Source organism: Malaclemys terrapin, chromosome 6, assembly GCF_027887155.1.
Source record: "Malaclemys terrapin pileata isolate rMalTer1 chromosome 6, rMalTer1.hap1, whole genome shotgun sequence".
In the NCBI taxonomy this organism is placed as follows: Eukaryota; Metazoa; Chordata; order Testudines; family Emydidae; genus Malaclemys; species Malaclemys terrapin.
Genome location: NC_071510.1, coordinates 122,360,216 through 122,376,866, shown reverse-complemented (window position 1 = coordinate 122,376,866; position 16,651 = coordinate 122,360,216). Strand labels below are relative to the sequence as shown.

Here is a 16,651-nt window from a genome sequence, read left to right as displayed (position 1 = left end):
GAAAGGCTGGGGAGCTCCAGCCTGGAAAGCCCGAGGCTGCAGCCTAGGAAAAGGCCAAGGGGTACTGGGGGTTGCAGAAGGTAGCCCAGGGCTAGGCCAGGGCAGCCCAGGGCTAGGCCAAGGCAGCAGGTCCAAACCCAACCTTGCCGATGATGAGTGGCCTATACTGCAGTCTGCCCCAGGGAGTGGGGGCTAGTTGGAGACTGGCAGTGGCCTTATCCTGAGGCAAGGTAGGGATAGTGGGTGGGGGGTTCCCCAGGGAGGGGAGACCCAGCGTGTGTGGGTACTGCCAGGGGGCAGCACCCAGAGCAAGGGGCACCGGGGTCCTGGGAGGGACATGGGGGGCCAGAATCGTGACAAGGCGGATCATCGGCCTGCAGAGGGTGCTCCGGAGGCTGGGTCGAGCTAATTCCCTGAGAGACCAGCAGGAGGCACCGCAGGGGTGAGTCCGACCTCTTATACTCTCCCAGTAGGAATATTTGAAGGGGATGGAGAATAGGGATATTTCCCCAACCTTGTTACCTAGATTTTACAGGCCAGAATGTAAGTGCTCAGGAGAATCAATTAAGAGCTTTCCTAGGTAGCTTGATCCTTTGTGCAACCATGAAGTCAAAAGTTGACACCTTTCCTTTTATTTTAAGGGTACTGCCTATAGGCTTGGTCCCATGCTCTTCTTACCTACAGCACTCCCCTTGACTTAAAGGGGATGGTGAACAATGCAGGAAAAGAGCACATTGTAGTAGTAGTAGTACGTTTGAGTCAGGGGCATCTGACAAGTAGCTAATGAGACATGGATGAACCAAGTCTAAAGTGGATTCTCTTGCACATTTGGTAATGCAGATTCTAACCTTAGGTACACCTGCCTATTGATGGAGTCATCTTGATATTATAACATCAGAAGTCTCTGAAGGAGTGAGGAAAGGCCACGTTATCTAAAAATCCAACCAACTTTTAATGCAGTCAAAGCCCTCACACACAGCAGCACCTGCCTCCGCTAGAACTGGCAACAGGAAGCACCACCCATCAAAAGGACAATTTGAACTTGTCTACACTGCCCCACAGTTCATACTATGGGGGTGTGAATAGCAGAGCACACCAAATTGCAACACTGTAACTCCCCTGTGTGGACACTTGAGCACAAATGAAAAGGTTCTTAGTTTGTCGCTGTAGTCCTCTTCAAATAGGATTGCATTAATGTCAAATAGGAACCTTTGAGTTCACAGCTGCAGCATCCACACAGGGGAATTACAGCACAACACTTTGATGTGCGTTGTTATTCCTACCACTGTAGTATGAACTGCAAGGTAGTGTAGAGATAGCCTTTGTTTCAGCCCTAGTCCCTTAGTCTCTCTTAAACCACACCCACCTACAACCCAGCTAATCCTAAAACTGGAAAGGACCTCAAGAGGTCATCTAGTCCAGTCCCCTGCACTCATGGCAGGACTAAGTATTATTTAGACCATCCCTGACAGATGTTTGTCCAACCTGCTCTTAAAAATCCCCAGTGATGGAGATTCCACAACCTCCCTTGGCAATTTATTCCAGTGCTTAACCACCCTGAGAGTTAAGAAGTTTTTCCTAATGTCCAACCTAAACCTCCCTTCTGAAATTTAACCCCATTGCTTCTTGTCCTATCCTCAGAGTTTAAGAAGAACAATTCTTGTCTCTCCTCTTTGTAACGACCTTTTACATATTTGAAAACTGTTATCATATCCCCTCTGTCTTCTCTTTTAAAGACTAAACAAATGCAATTTTTTCAATCTTCCCTTATAGGTCATGTTTTCTAGACCTCTAATCATTTTTGTTGCTCTTCTCTGGACTAATGGGGAGGGGACAATATTACAGTATTTTTCATCATTCTATTCTAGATAGGTTTTTATACCATGCTCATCACTGTAGTATCTGAGCATCTTCCAGTAATGCATTAAGTAACAAGACTAAGATCTGTCATATGGTGTTTATTCTTATCCTCTCACGTGGGGAGGAAAGTTGTGCAGTGGAGCGTCGTCCAAAAGATCTCCAAAAGTAGAACATTGGAATATTATGCTTTAGTGTCTGAAAAGCTGGATTGGTGCAGTATTTTCTCAGCAGAAGGAACTATGGGCCTTAACCAAAGCCCATTCTCCATTGACTTCAAACTCCTGTTCAAGTCAGTAGGTTTTGGATTACATCCTATTCCCTTGTGCTGATACCTAGATATTGCAGTGAAAGAGAGGTACTTTTGTGAATTATATCACAAACTCGACCCATTGTGTGTGGTTGCTTATGGTAGGGAGTCATGAATCCAAGTAATCTTGTGGCTATTTTTATTCCAAATGTAGTGTTGGCTGCAGAAATCTTAAGATGCCGTTAAGCAATGTGATGCTGTATTAATCAGCTTCAGTTGCACATTTTATAAATTATTATTTAAAAACACGGATCTTATTTTTAAAAATGTAGTGCACCAAATTCATCCATGATGTATCTCCATGGACTTTAGTGGAAAAACTGGCCCAGTCATTTAAATTCATGATAGAGATATTTAAAATCCAAACAGCTTGTATTAAAGCTTGGAATAATGCAAACATGGGCAATCCCAGTGGTTTGTGCAATTTACTAAAGACAAATTTAAAGTAAAGAGCATTAGGTCACATAACGTCAACAGGAATGATGTCCTACTTGGTCATGGGTTTGACACTGGGTGGGTAGCGGTGAATAGGTTTAAAAACACCAACTCAATTTTCAGCTGCAGTTAGGATAGCAAATAGAGAAAAAGAGAACAAACGAGAAGAGATCCCATTGGGGTATCTACAGAAGGCTGGTGCACAATTTTACAATGCGTTATTACATAGCAAAGAGGATGGATGGTATAGAAGGGGCAATGACAATGATAAAGTGGTTTTGAAGATTGTTTTTAAAAACACTGTAGATCAGTGTAGTTTTATTTTCTGTTATTCTCCACTTTTTTGTAAAATTGTCTTACAATAACATGAAATAGGTAAAGCACTCCTAGTAAATGAACTTCTTATTTTTCTTCTAATTTTGTGCACATTGTCAAATTTGAAAATCATAGATCAATGCAGGAATTTCCAGACCAATGGTCCATCTCCAATATCCTGTCTCCAACACTGGTCAATGACAGATACTGTACTTTCCTCTGAAGCAAGCCCTGCAAAAGGCAGATAAGTGGTAATCCACCACTGTGAATGTCTCATCCTCATTCTGAATAGTTAAATATTGTCTTAAATCCTGAAACATAAGGTTTTAGATCCCTTTCAAAATTGTTTTAGTATTAACTATTCTAACTCGTATATTCTTGTTATCCATATAAATGTTCAGTCCCTCCTGGAATCAAGCAAACTTCTGGGCCTCAAGAACCTCCTGTGGCCATGAGGTCCACAAGTCCTAATTACACATTATTTTCCTTTTTTCAGCTTTGAATTTCCTGCCTTTAAATTTTATTGAATGGATTTCTTTTGGATGGGGCTCTTTTGCATACGTACAAAATTGTGCTTTGTTTTTGACCTCTTCCTCTTATGTGCACTTGGAGTGCCCTTGATATTAAGAGCTCTAAAAACATGGTGGTCTAAATTCTCTTCTGGCCAAACACCACTGGTAGAGTTAAACTGGCAGAAAATGTAGGCTGTTTTCTGAAGCCTTGACTACACTGGTATCCAGACTGTGCTAGCTATGGTTGTGTTCTTCGCATACGCACAACGTGTTTCAAATGGCAAGTGACCAGTATTCATCACCGAATTTGGTCTGCTGGTTGGATCATTAGCTTTCCCAGCCCAGGCCAGGAACTGACGGGGCATGCAACGTGAACACTGATCCATTCCCTTCCTCCCCACCCCCCCTGTGCAGAGGAGGAAGGTCTGCAAATATTTTCCCCAACTTTGAAAGCAAATTTTAATTTAAACACATGCCCAAGCTTTTCATGTCCACACACTGACACCTGAACTTTGCTACAATGAATACTTGTAAATGTTAAGATCAAATGTTTGAATGTTCCTGCAGCAAATTGCAAAATGAGTCTTTGATAATACTCTTTGAAATTTGCACTGAATTAATTCAGTTCCACAAGTCCATCCAGTCAGGGAACAGAAACAATACCACGTGACTTATGGAATGAGCCAACACAAAGTAATTAGGCTCTAGGCAGGTGAAATCTACTTTTCCCTACCCAAGGTGCAGGGCAGCAGTTCCACTGTCTCAGCATGTGGGCTGACTAACTGCCTTAGTCAATTTGTGTTTGGTGTTATGACCCCAAAGGGTATAGCTACAGGGACACCCAGAGAGATGGGTTATATTTGGAACCCGCTCTGGATGGCACCCCCATTATTATAGACTCCGAGCCCTCACAAACATCTGAGAGTTTATCCTCTCAACAACCCTATGAAGGCGAAAGGTGCTGTAGACGGGCACAAGGAGACTAAATGACTTGCCCACAAGAATTCCGTGGAATTGGTGGGAACTGAACGTAGATCTCCTGAATCCTAGTCTAGGCTCTTCAACACAAGACCATGCTTTCTTTTAGCTGAATCTTCTTGGCTTATCTCTAGGCAAACTTGCAACAACTCGACTGCAAAGGCCTATGAAAGAAGGGAAAAGGTAATAGATTTTTGGGCAGACGTTATTTTCCCACTAGCACAGCTCAATGTTAATCATTGCTCTTCAGACTGTGGCCAAAGCTCAGTGTGCAGAGATGATCCTGCTGCCTTGGTAGCCTGACGTTTAGTTTGATTCAGTTGTGTAAGGGAATTTGAAGCTCAGGAAAGATCAACCCAAACTCAATACAATCTTAAATAAACATGAGTGTTTTATTTTGACTACGAAGGCAATGAGATAGATAAAACACATCAGATTTGCTGTGTCCATTGCTCTAGCAAATGCTAACCTATGGCAATAGAGTAATTCTGTAATTCCTGTGATTAGAGTCCATCTACTCCAACTCAGATCCAAAATTGGTGATTTGGCATAGATGAAGCCTTTGTCCCAATACTGACAACAGAGAAATGATACTCTACTTAAAACAAAATCAGGGAGTCAGTCTCTGACCTGCTCACTAGTTTGTAAAATACATGAACACTTTATTCTTCTACCTCATCTGAATGCAACTGCTTTGTCTGGACCAACTCCTGCTCCACTGAGGTCATTGGCAAAACTCCCACTGGCTTTGGTCTGCTGAAAAGAAATGTATTCTCGTTCATGGGCGAAATTCTTCTCACAGAGCTCCCTGTTGGTGGTCTACAGTCAGGTGACCATGTTCTGTGGTTCCCTTCAGTTCCCACAAACTAAGTGGGGTCAGGCCAGTACAGAACTTGGAGGGGGAACATTGCAAAGAATAACTTGGGTGAGGAATGAAGTTGTGGTTGTGATTCAATAGGTTGTATTTCTCTGAGTCATGACTTAAATAACCCCCCAGCATTATATTAGAGAGCTCTGTGCTGCCAGCAGGTGCAGTCTGTCAAATGAAACATAATGCCAAGATCTTGAACATTTCTGGTCACCAGTGACCCCGTAACAGTATTATAAGCAACATTAGGTCCAGGATTAAGCATGTGAAAGCTGAGGACAAAGCGGTCTACCCCTAAATTCCAACCACACTACCTCCAAAAAGAGAAAACTAATAAAACCTAAAGAATTAGTCCCTAGCCCAAGTAGAGTTTTTACCAAGAGACAGAGACTCCATGAAGCCCCCTGGGGACTTCACTGTTGCTAATGACTTTACATGGGAGACACTCTGGTACCACAGTCATGGGCAGCAATATAAAACCCTGAGATATAGATAAAAGAGATGTCAAGTAATTACATTCACCTACCTTGATTTTCCCACAGTTTCATTCGTATACAGTATTATTCAGCACTTTCTTTCTTAAACAACTGTGTAGTGTTAGAGTGCATCCATCATAACAGGCAATAATTCAATTATATGCTTTCCACCCAAAGAGTGAACTAGAACATGACAATAATTTGGAATTAAAAGGGGAGCATTTTAATTAAATTGGGTACTTTTGTTTCTCTGAGCGTATTCTCTTTGTCACTGAGTTCTCTCTGGTAATAGTTCATAGTGGATTAAATCTTGCCAAAGTGATGTATTCTCAGAAATACCTGGATATTCAGATTCTGAATGTTTCACTAGTTTAATGGAATGGTGTCTGCTTTTCTGAACCTATGTAGCCTGAAGTTTTAACCTGTTGAGGTCTTCATGCCCTAATCAATTAAATGAGGTGGGAAATGGGAGAAAAGCAAAGTACATGTTGTACAAACTGACCAAGAATTACTTTGCAAAATATTAGCAATGAAAAGTGTTTAAAGAGTTTCACCAAGCCACATTTACTTTCTTCCTGTGACACTTCACATAAATCCCCAGGATTGTCAGAGTATTTACATCATTGTTTGCAGTGTAGTTGTAGCCGTGTTGGTCCCAGGCTATTAGCGAGACAAGGTGGGTGAAGTAAAATCTTTTGTGGGACCCACTTCTGGTGGTGGAAGAGCGCCTCAAAAGCTCGTCTCTCTCAACAACAGAAGTTGGTCCAATATTACCTCGCCCACCTTGTTCCTCTTGTAGAATGTACAGTAATATATTTTGTCCCCTTTGTTTCTGGGAGTACTGGATTCTACTCCAAACGCTCTCTCTCATGTTGTGACATTGTAGGTGGGACAGTCAGCCTTTTGGAGGAGAATAATGACGTTTACCTACCTATCATGGTGGTTAGAGAGAACTGTTGTTTAAAGAACACCTTGAAAGCCTCCAATCCATGTTTTATCATCAAAGTACTGCGTATACCAGAAAATACAAACCTCTTAAAGCAAACCATCTTCAAAAACTCTTGAAAACAATTTTTTCCCAGTGATTTTATACACACAGTGAGACTTTTTTCTCAGCTGTGGTCAGTGTGGTCCAAACAAGCTGTAGTGTTCTGTCACAGCTTCTGTATGATAGGATTAAGATTTTAGAGACATACCAGTCTATATAGGCACCGACTCTGTGGGTGCTTCGGCACTGGAGCAAAAGATAGTGGGTGCTCAGCGCCCACCAGCCGTAGCTTTCGGCCGTGCTGTTGATCAGCAGTTTGGTGGCTCGGGGAGGGTGGAGAGCAGCGAGCGGGGGGCAGGCGGGAGCCTTGGGGAGGAGGCAGAGCAAGGGCAGGGTCTTGGGTTGGGGGGGAGAAGGGGTGGAGTGGGGGCAGGACCTTGGGTGGAGTGGGGGTTGTAACACCCCCAGGGAAAAATACTAGTGACCACCTCTGCCAGTATAGATCAACTTTTTCAACCTTGAGTGCCTAATATTTAGGCACCTAAACAAGTGGCCAACTTTCAAAGGTCCTGTGCTCCCACAACACCCTGTGCGGCAGTGCCCAGATATGGATTGAAATGTCTCACTTTAGGCACCCAACTTTGAAAACTTTGCCCAGGCTGCTGTCAAACAGAGTCTTATTTATTGTTTAATACTTATATTAATACAGTAGATTAATATCCTCAGTAGATTCTTGAGCTCTGTGCTGTACAGACACAGTCAAAGAGCCCCGAGGAATTTACAATCTAATACTGCATCAGTGGGTGTTGGCCTTCTATCCAAATGGAGGTTTGTGGCTCTTGCGTGTAAACTTGAGAACCTATGCCACTGCTACTTTACCACATACATTGTATACTGAAGCCAGATGGTGTAAATCTATTCATTAGAACAGAGGAAAGATGAATGAATTAAAAAGAGCTCCCTGTGAACTCAAACCTTGATTCACTTCCAGTCCCTGCCATCCAAACTCTGGCATTTACACAGCCCCAACCATAAAGGCAAGTTCTCTCCATTGGTTCCTTTAATTCCAAATTGTATCGATGAGGTTTTGGAAATTCATGAGGTTTGTCCCATGATGTCTGTTCCATCGCCATTAGTCACACACAGTTGGTTTTTCTCCCAGTATGTCAAAAAATCAGAGTTTAACACACACACACAAAACAACCCTGGGTTTTATTTGCTCCTAACAAAATGAGGTTGAAATAAACATAATCTGAAGAGTGGAATCCTTCTTGAGCACATTCTATGATGAATCAGGGCTTCCTGCCTTCGCTCTGGATTCATCTTGGTCCCCTCTTGCTTTCCAATCACCTTTGCTAATAGTGCTAGTTGTCAGATGCCTTCTTGAATTTCCATCTCTCTCTTTTTAAAATAATAAAAAAAAAAGTAAACACCCATTGATACAGACAGCATCTTCCCCATGGCCAAATAACATAGGAGGCACCGTTGAAAACTCCAGAGTGCAGTATGCTTGACAGGAATTCTTCACACAAAATTGTAACAGACAAACACGCAAGGAGAACAACAAACTGTTTCTGCATTCAAAGAAAGCTTGATGATTTAAAAAGCGTGGGTGGGGACTGACAAATTACACACCAGGGCAGGGAGTAATGATAAACTATCTTGATCAAATACACTCAGTGTTATCGGAATATGGAATGAGTCCTTTTGCGGAGGATGTATATTTTTGTTTTTAAAGCTCTGTTATTTTGCTGTTCTGTTAAATGCTGGAATGTCTGCAGGGATGTTTTGAAAAGCTGCACAATGTCAATTAAATTTGCCGAGCAGTATATCTTTTTGGAGTACGTGTGACCTTTTCTGTTTGTCATTTCCTGGGCACCACACCAAGTGATCCTCTTAGGATGCTAGCTTGGTAGAGCAGGGCTGCAGGAACTGCAGGTTTCTGGGATCGCTGCCAACCTCCAGATAATTGCCATCAGCAGGAAAGAGCTAGAAAAGCTTGGCTGAGTCCATCTTTTACAGATTGACCCCTTTCTGCCACTGTGGAATCGCAGTCAGAGAGAAACACATCTCCGAAAAGAGAGACAGAGCGGGAGAGAGAAGGGAGGAAAACAATGATTATGGCAGGAAAGCTACATCGGATCCAAACAAGGGTGACTGAGAGGTTATATGTACTGCTTCAGCCTCACCGATAATTTTAGCATTGCCTGTGTTCAGACAGACAAACCTGAGAATGAAGATTTAATGTTTAGCTCTATAATGATGAGTTTCTATAAAACACGAGCCAAAGAGAGGGGAGTTTTAAGTACCTGTTATTTCCCGACAGATGGATTAAATAAAATCTTAACATCTATACAGAGAAAGATGTCAGGTGCTGGGTTGGGAGAATGGGAAGGGGTTGTGTGGCAGGAGGTCTGGGGGCAATAGAGGGAGAACTTTAGGGATCAGAGAGAGACCCACTCCTGATCTTATCCGGGAGCTGAATGTGCAAGACTAAGGGATAGGGTGGGCACTTGTCCGTTATTTTAAGGGACCATCCCTTATTTCATTGATTTTCCCCCCCCCTTATTTAAAGATGTATTAAAAACAATAAGAAGTACCATTTTTAAATTTAAATTGAAGCTTATGAAAATTGCATTGCGTGCTTGAGGGCAGCAGGAATGTACACTTGAGAGAAAAATACATGATATGCTAAAGGAAATGGTGTTTCCATAAAATGACCCTTAAAATAAAGCATAGTCCCTTATTTTTCATGTGGCTTTCCCTTATTTCCATCCAACAAAGGTGGTCACCCTGCTAAGGTTGCTTAATATAGCAGTGGTGGACTGGGGTCTACTGGGGTGGGGCCAGGCAGCAGAATATGGGACAGATTTTTACTCCATAATAATCTCCTTCTCCCTGCATCCTCCCTATGCAGATTTTAAGGCGCTCTGGCTATCTTTGGTCCCTTGGTGTCTCCCAGGTCTTTCTGCCCTAAAAATAGGGCTAATGTGCTGCAAAGGACATAAGGTATCTTCTATAAAACCTTGCAGGCCCTCTAAGGGATCTGATCATGCTTTTGAATGCTATGAAGGGAAATCTGGAGCAAACTTCAAGAGGCTTGTCTCAGCCTCTTGCTTGAGTCTCAGGTCAATGGGGCACTATAAAGGGAACATCTACACTGCTATGTTTAGCCCTGTAAGCCCCAGCCCAATTGACTCTAAGACTCAGCACTGGGTTTTTCTTGGCAGTGTAGACATACCCTATGTGACAAAGGGTTACAACGGCACAGTTCTCTTTGCAGGATCAGGGCCCTAGCCTGGAAACTTCATAAGTAGAGCTTGTTGAAAGTTACCAAAAATGCATTTTGGGTGGGGAGGGCACTGAAACAGTTTCCAACCTGGGGGCAAATTCAACTAATTGTTTCAGACTAAATGAAACATTTGGGGAGGAAAATTTTAAAAAGTCTGAACGGTTTGTTTCTACCATTCTGAAACAGAACACTTCATTTTGAAATGACATTTTTGTTTTGAAGAAAAAAAAATGGTGGGGTGGGGGCTGAAAATACCCCAAAACTAAATTAAACACAAACCTGGGAAAAATTATTTTGATTTCAGGTTCTCTCTTCATTTCATGTGTCTCTTGTTCTGAACCAAAATGTATGTTTCTTTTGTTTCAGCAAGACAAATTTTAAAAAATCAGTTTTAGTTTGAAACAAACCAAAAATTTGTTTGGGTTTTTTTACTTGGTGCCCACGTGGAAAACGTTATATGCGCTCGGCTCTGCTCAAAGATAAGCTTTGCTAAGGAATTTCCCGCCCCAGAGCTGTGGGTCGCAGACTGTTTTGATGACTCTGGACTGTCTTGCCATATTTCAACACACTTGGTTCTGGTAACAGCCTAAACCTAGATCTGGATTTTAAGCCATGGAACCAGACAGCCCCAAAGGAGATGGCAACCAGAATCCAGATCCAAATCTACCCAGTGGGAGAGACAAGGAGTCTTCCTTCCACCACACCTGAGTGTCCCAAGTAATAGGTCAGGTGGAAGTGCAGTGTCTGTGCTTTGATCACCCCTGAGAGCACACAGCTCTGTTTACCCACCACCCACTGGAGTTCAGTTGCTACAGGGGAAGGAGTAGGCTGCGACACACACACACACACACATATAAATTGGTGCAAAAGTGGGTGAACCCAGGAAGCTCTGAGAGATACAGTTCCTGGTGCTCCGTCTGGGAAGAAATCCCTTTGAATGCTAAGTTGTTTGATAACTATGTAAAGCTAAAGTAACACAGTCAGAAAAAGCAAAAAGAAGAACAGGAGTACTTGTGGCACCTTAGAGACTAACAAATTTATTAGAGCATAAGCTTTCGTGGACTACAGCCCACTTCTTCGGATGCATATAGAATGGAACATATATTGAGGAGATATATATACACACATACAGAGAGCATAAACAAGTGGGAGTTGTCTTACCAACTCTGAGAGGCCAATTAATTAAGAGAAAAAAAACTTTTGAAGTGATAATCAAGCTAGCCCAGTACAGACAGTTAAGAAGTGTGAGAATACTTACAAGGGGAGATAGATTCAATGTTTGTAATGGCTCAGCCATTCCCAGTCCTTATTCAAACCGGAGTTGATTGTGTCTAGTTTGCATATCAATTCTAGCTCAGCAGTCTCTCTTTGGAGTCTGTTTTTGAAGTTTTTCTGTTGTAATATAGCCACCCGCAGGTCTGTCACTGAATGACCAGACAGGTTAAAGTGTTCTCCCACTGGTTTTTGAGTATTTTGATTCCTGATGTCAGATTTGTGTCTATTAATTCTTTTGCGTAGAGACTGTCCGGTTTGGCCAATGTACATGGCAGAGGGGCATTGCTGGCACATGATGGCATATATCACATTGGTAGATGTGCAGGTGAACGAGCCCCTGATGGTATGGCTGATGTGATTAGGTCCTATGATGATGTCACTTGAATAGATATGTGGACAGAGTTGGCATCGGGGTTTGTTACAAGGATAGGTTCCTGGGTTAGTGGTTTTGTTCAGTGATGTGTGGTTGCTGGTGAGTATTTGCTTTAGGTTGGGGGGTTGTCTGTAAGCGAGGACAGGTCTGTCTCCCAAGATCTGTGAGAGTAAAGGATCATCTTTCAGGATAGGTTGTAGATCTCTGATGATGCGCTGGAGAGGTTTTAGTTGGGGGCTGAAGGTGACAGCTAGTGGTGTTCTGTTATTTTCTTTGTTGGGCCTGTCTTGTAGGAGGTGACTTCTGGGTACTCGTCTGGCTCTGTCAATCTGTTTTTTCACTTCAGCAGGTGGGTATTGTAGTTTTAAGAATGCTTGATAGAGATCTTGTAGGTGCTTGTCTCTATCCGAGGGATTGGAGCAAATGCGGTTATATCTTAGAGCTTGGCTGTAGACAATGGATCGTGTGGTGTGTCCTGGATGGAAGCTGGAGGCATGTAGGTAAGTGTAGCGGTCAGTAGGTTTCCGGTATAGGGTGGTATTTATGTGACCATCGCTTACTAGCACAGTAGTGTCCAGGAAATGGACCGCTTGTGTGGATTGATCTAGGCTGAGGTTGATGGTGGGATGGAAATTATTGAAATCATGGTGAAATTCCTCAAGGGCTTCTTTTCCATGGGTCCAGATGATGAAGATGTCATCAATGTAGCGCAAGTAGAGTAGGGGCGTTAGGGGACGAGAGCTAAGGAAGCGTTGTTCTAAGTCAGCCATAAAAATGTTGGCATATTGTGGGGCCATGCGGGTACCCATAGCAGTGCCGCTGACTTGAAGGTATATATTGTCCCCAAATGTGAAATAGTTGTGGGTGAGGACAAAATCACAAAGTTCAGCCACCAGGTTAGCTGTGACATTATCAGGGATACTGTTCCTGATAGCTTGTAGTCCATCTTTGTGTGGAATATTGGTGTAGAGGGCTTCTACGTCCATAGTGGCCAGGATGGTGTTTTCTGGAAGATCACCGATGGATTGTAGTTTCCTCAGGAAGTCAGTGGTGTCTCGAAGATAGCTGGGAGTGCTGGTAGCATAGGGTCTGAGGAGAGAGTCTACATAACCAGACAAGCCTGATGTTAGGGTGCCAATGCCTGAGATGATGGGGCGTCCAGGGTATCCAGGTTTATGGATCTTGGGTAGCAAATAGAATACCCCTGGTCGGGGTTCTAGGCATGTGTCTGTACAGATTTGTTCCTGTGCTTTGTCAGGGAGTTCTTTTAGCAGATGGTGTAGTTTCTTTAGGTAATCCTCAGTGGGATCAGAGGATAATGGCCTGTAGAATGTGGTGTTAGAGAGCTGTCTAGCAGCCTCCTGGTCATATTCCAATTTATTCATGATGACGACAGCACCTCCTTTGTCAGCCTTTTTGATTATGATGTCAGGATTGTTTCTGAGGCTGTAGATGGCGTTGTGTTCTGCATGGCTGAGGTTATGTGGCAAGTGATGTTGCTTTTCCACAATTTCAGCCTTTGCATGTCGACGGAAGCAATCTATGTAGAAATCCAGTCTGTTGTTTCGACCGTCTGGAGGAGGTCGTTCACCTGCACATCTACTAATGTGATATATGCCATCATGTGCCAGCAATGCCCCTCTGCCATGTACATTGGCCAAACCAGACAGTCTCTACGCAAAAGAATTAATGGACACAAATCTGACATCAGGAATCAAAATACTCAAAAACCAGTGGGAGAACACTTTAACCTGTCTGGTCATTCAGTGACAGACCTGCGGGTGGCTATATTACAACAGAAAAACTTCAAAAACAGACTCCAAAGAGAGACTGCTGAGCTAGAATTGATATGCAAACTAGACACAATCAACTCCGGTTTGAATAAGGACTGGGAATGGCTGAGCCATTACAAACATTGAATCTATCTCCCCTTGTAAGTATTCTCACACTTCTTAACTGTCTGTACTGGGCTAGCTTGATTATCACTTCAAAAGTTTTTTTTCTCTTAATTAATTGGCCTCTCAGAGTTGGTAAGACAACTCCCACCTGTTTATGCTCTCTGTATGTGTGTATATATATCTCCACAATATATGTTCCATTCTATATGCATCCGAAGAAGTGGGCTGTAGTCCACGAAAGCTTATACTCTAATAAATTTGTTAGTCTCTAAGGTGCCACAAGTACTCCTGTTCTTCTTTTTGCAGATACAGACTAACACGGCTGCTACTCTGAAACCAGTCAGAAAAAGGTCACTGTAATGGGGCACACAAGCCTGCAGGCAAGGCAGGAAGGGGTTAATGGGCTACTGAAGGCCCAGTTAGCCCAAACTGAGACCCCTGGAGCAGGAGCCAGAGTGCAAGGAAGAAGGTACAAAGAGCCCTGCTCTGTCGGAGGGGGAGCAGTCAGAGAGAGAGAGCAGACCAGAAGAGGGGTTACCCCAATCTGCGGAGTCACAGGGAAGCTCTCAAAGGGAGAGGGTCCCAAGTAGTCCAAACCAAGAAATGCTTGGCAGCTACCAGGGCCCTGGTCATTCCTGAAACCTAGTGGAAACACTTCTGGGGGTGACTGAGGAAGTCTAGTGTTGTGCTTCAAATGTGCCAAGCCTGGGAATATCAGCTGAGAATCATAGAAATGCAGGACTGGAAGGGACTTTGGTAAATCATCTATTTCAGTCCCCTGCACCCAGGACTAAGTATTATCTAGACCATCCCTGACCAGTGTTCGGAGGTTTTTAAGAACAGGTTAGACAATGACGGAGATTCCACAACCTCCCTAGGTAAGTTGTTCCAGTGCTTATCTGCCCTGACAGGAAGTTTTTCCTAATATCTCTCCTAATTCTCCCTTGCTGCAATTTAAGCCCATTACTTCTTGTCTTGTCCTCAGAGATTAAGAAGAACAATTTATCACCCTCTCCTTTATAACAACCTTTTATGTACTTGAAGATTGTTATCATATCCCTCCTGAGTCTGTCTTCACCAGACTAAAAAAACCCATTTTTTCCCCAATTTTTCTCATAGGTCATGTTTTCTAGACTGTTAACCATTTTTGTTGCTCTCCTCTGGACTTTCTTCAATTAGTCCATATCTTTTCTGAAATAAGATGCCTAGAACTGGACACAATACTCCAGTTGAGGCTTCTTTATTGCTTAGCAGAGTGGAAGAATTACTACTTTAGTCTTGCTTACAACTCTCCTGCTAATACATCCCAGAATGATGTTTGCTTTTTTTGCAACAGTATAACGTTGTTGACTCTCATTTAGCTTGTGACCCTCAGATCTCTTTCTGCAGTACTCCTTCCTAGGCAGTTGTCAGGGTTCCCTCCCATCTCTGAGGTACAGATGAGGACCCACATGAAAGGCTCCCTAAGCTTATTTCTACCAGCTTAGGTTAAAAACTTCCCCAAGGCACAAATCCTTTCCTTGTCCTTGGACGGTATTGCTGCCACCACCAAGTGATTTAGACAAAGATTCAGGAAAAGGATCATTTGGAGTTCCTGTTTCCCAAAAATATCCCCCCAAACCCCTTCACCCCCTTTCCTGGGGGGGCTTGAGAATAATATACTAACCAATAGGTTAACAAAGTGAACACAGACCAGACCCTTGGGTTTTTAAGACACTAAAAACCAATCAGGTTCTTAAAAGAAGAACTTTATTATAAAGAAAAAAGTAAAAGAAGCATCTCTGTAAAATCGGGTTGGAAGGTAATTTTACAGGGTAATTAAAAGATTTAAAACACAGAGGATTCCCCTCTAAGCTCAACTTCAAAGTTACAAAAACAGAAATAAACCTCCCTCTTAGCATAGGGAAAATTCACAAGATAAAACAAACGATAATCTAACGCGTTTCCTTGCTATTACTTACAATTTCTGTAATCTTAGATGAATCATTTCAGTAGGAGCTGGGTTACCTGCTTGGTCGGTCTGTCTCTCTGTCTCTCTCTCTATCCAGAGGGAACAAAAACAAAGAGAACACAAATAAAACCTCCCCCTTCCCAGATTTAAAAGTATCTTCTTTCCTTATTGGTCCTTTTGGTCAGGTGCCAACCAGGTTATTTGAGCTTCTTAACCCCTTACAGGTAAAGGAGGGATTTTGTGCTAGCCTTAGCTGTATGTTTATGACAGCAGTCATTTCCCATTTTGTATGTGTGCAACTGATTATTCCTTCCTAAGTGTAGTACTTTGCATTGCTCCTTATTGAATTTCATCCTATATATTTTTGGACCATTTCTCCAGTTTGTCAAGATCATTTTGAATAATGACCCTGTTCTCTAAAACACTTGCAACCACTTCCATCTTGATATCATCCGCAAACTTTATAAGTGTACTCTCTATGCCATTATCCAAATCATTTTTGAAGATATTGAATAGAACCAGACCCAGGACAGATCCCTGCGGGACCCCACTCAATATGCCCTTCCAGCTTGATTGTGAACCATTGATAACTACACTCTGAGTATGATTTTCCAATCAGTTGTGCCCCACCCTATGGTAGATTCATCTCAAGTATATTTTCCTAGTTTGTTTATGAGAAGGTCATGTGAGACAGTATCAAAAGCCTTACTAAAGTTGAGATATGCCACATTGACTGCTTTTCCCCCTATCCACAAGACTTGATGACTTGTCAAAAGGAGGATATTAGGTTGCTTTGACATACTTTGTTCTTGACAAATCAATGTTGGCCATTACTTGTCATCTTATGTCTTCTAGATACTTACAAATTCATTGCTTGATTATTTGGACCATTATGTTTCCGTGTACAAAAGTTAAGCTGACTGATTTATAATTCCCTGGGTTGTCCTTATTCTCCTTATAAATAGGTACTATATTTGCCCTTTTCCATTTCTCTGGTATTCTCGTATCCTCCTTGAGTTCTCAAAGATAATTGCTAATGGCTCAGAGATCTCTACAGCCAGTTCCTTAAAGTATTCTACAATGTATTTCATCAGGCCCTGCCAACTTGAAGACATCTAACTTG

At 42.6% G+C, this 16,651-nt stretch overlaps 1 protein-coding gene across 7 annotated transcripts in view; it reads left to right on the top strand.

Moving 5' to 3' along the window:
* LOC128839830 (urea transporter 2-like) overlaps positions 1-16,651 on the top strand; it is a 419,837-nt gene that overhangs the window by 216,389 nt on the left and 186,797 nt on the right. For 2 of the 7 annotated variants that reach the window (XM_054033136.1, XM_054033131.1), the window contains exon 1: positions 325-442. The exons of the other annotated variants lie outside the window; for them this stretch is intronic. The gene's annotated coding sequence lies outside the window, so the exon portion shown is untranslated. Of the gene's footprint in view, positions 1-324; positions 443-16,651 lie in introns of those variants that run through there. 7 annotated transcript variants of the gene reach the window in all.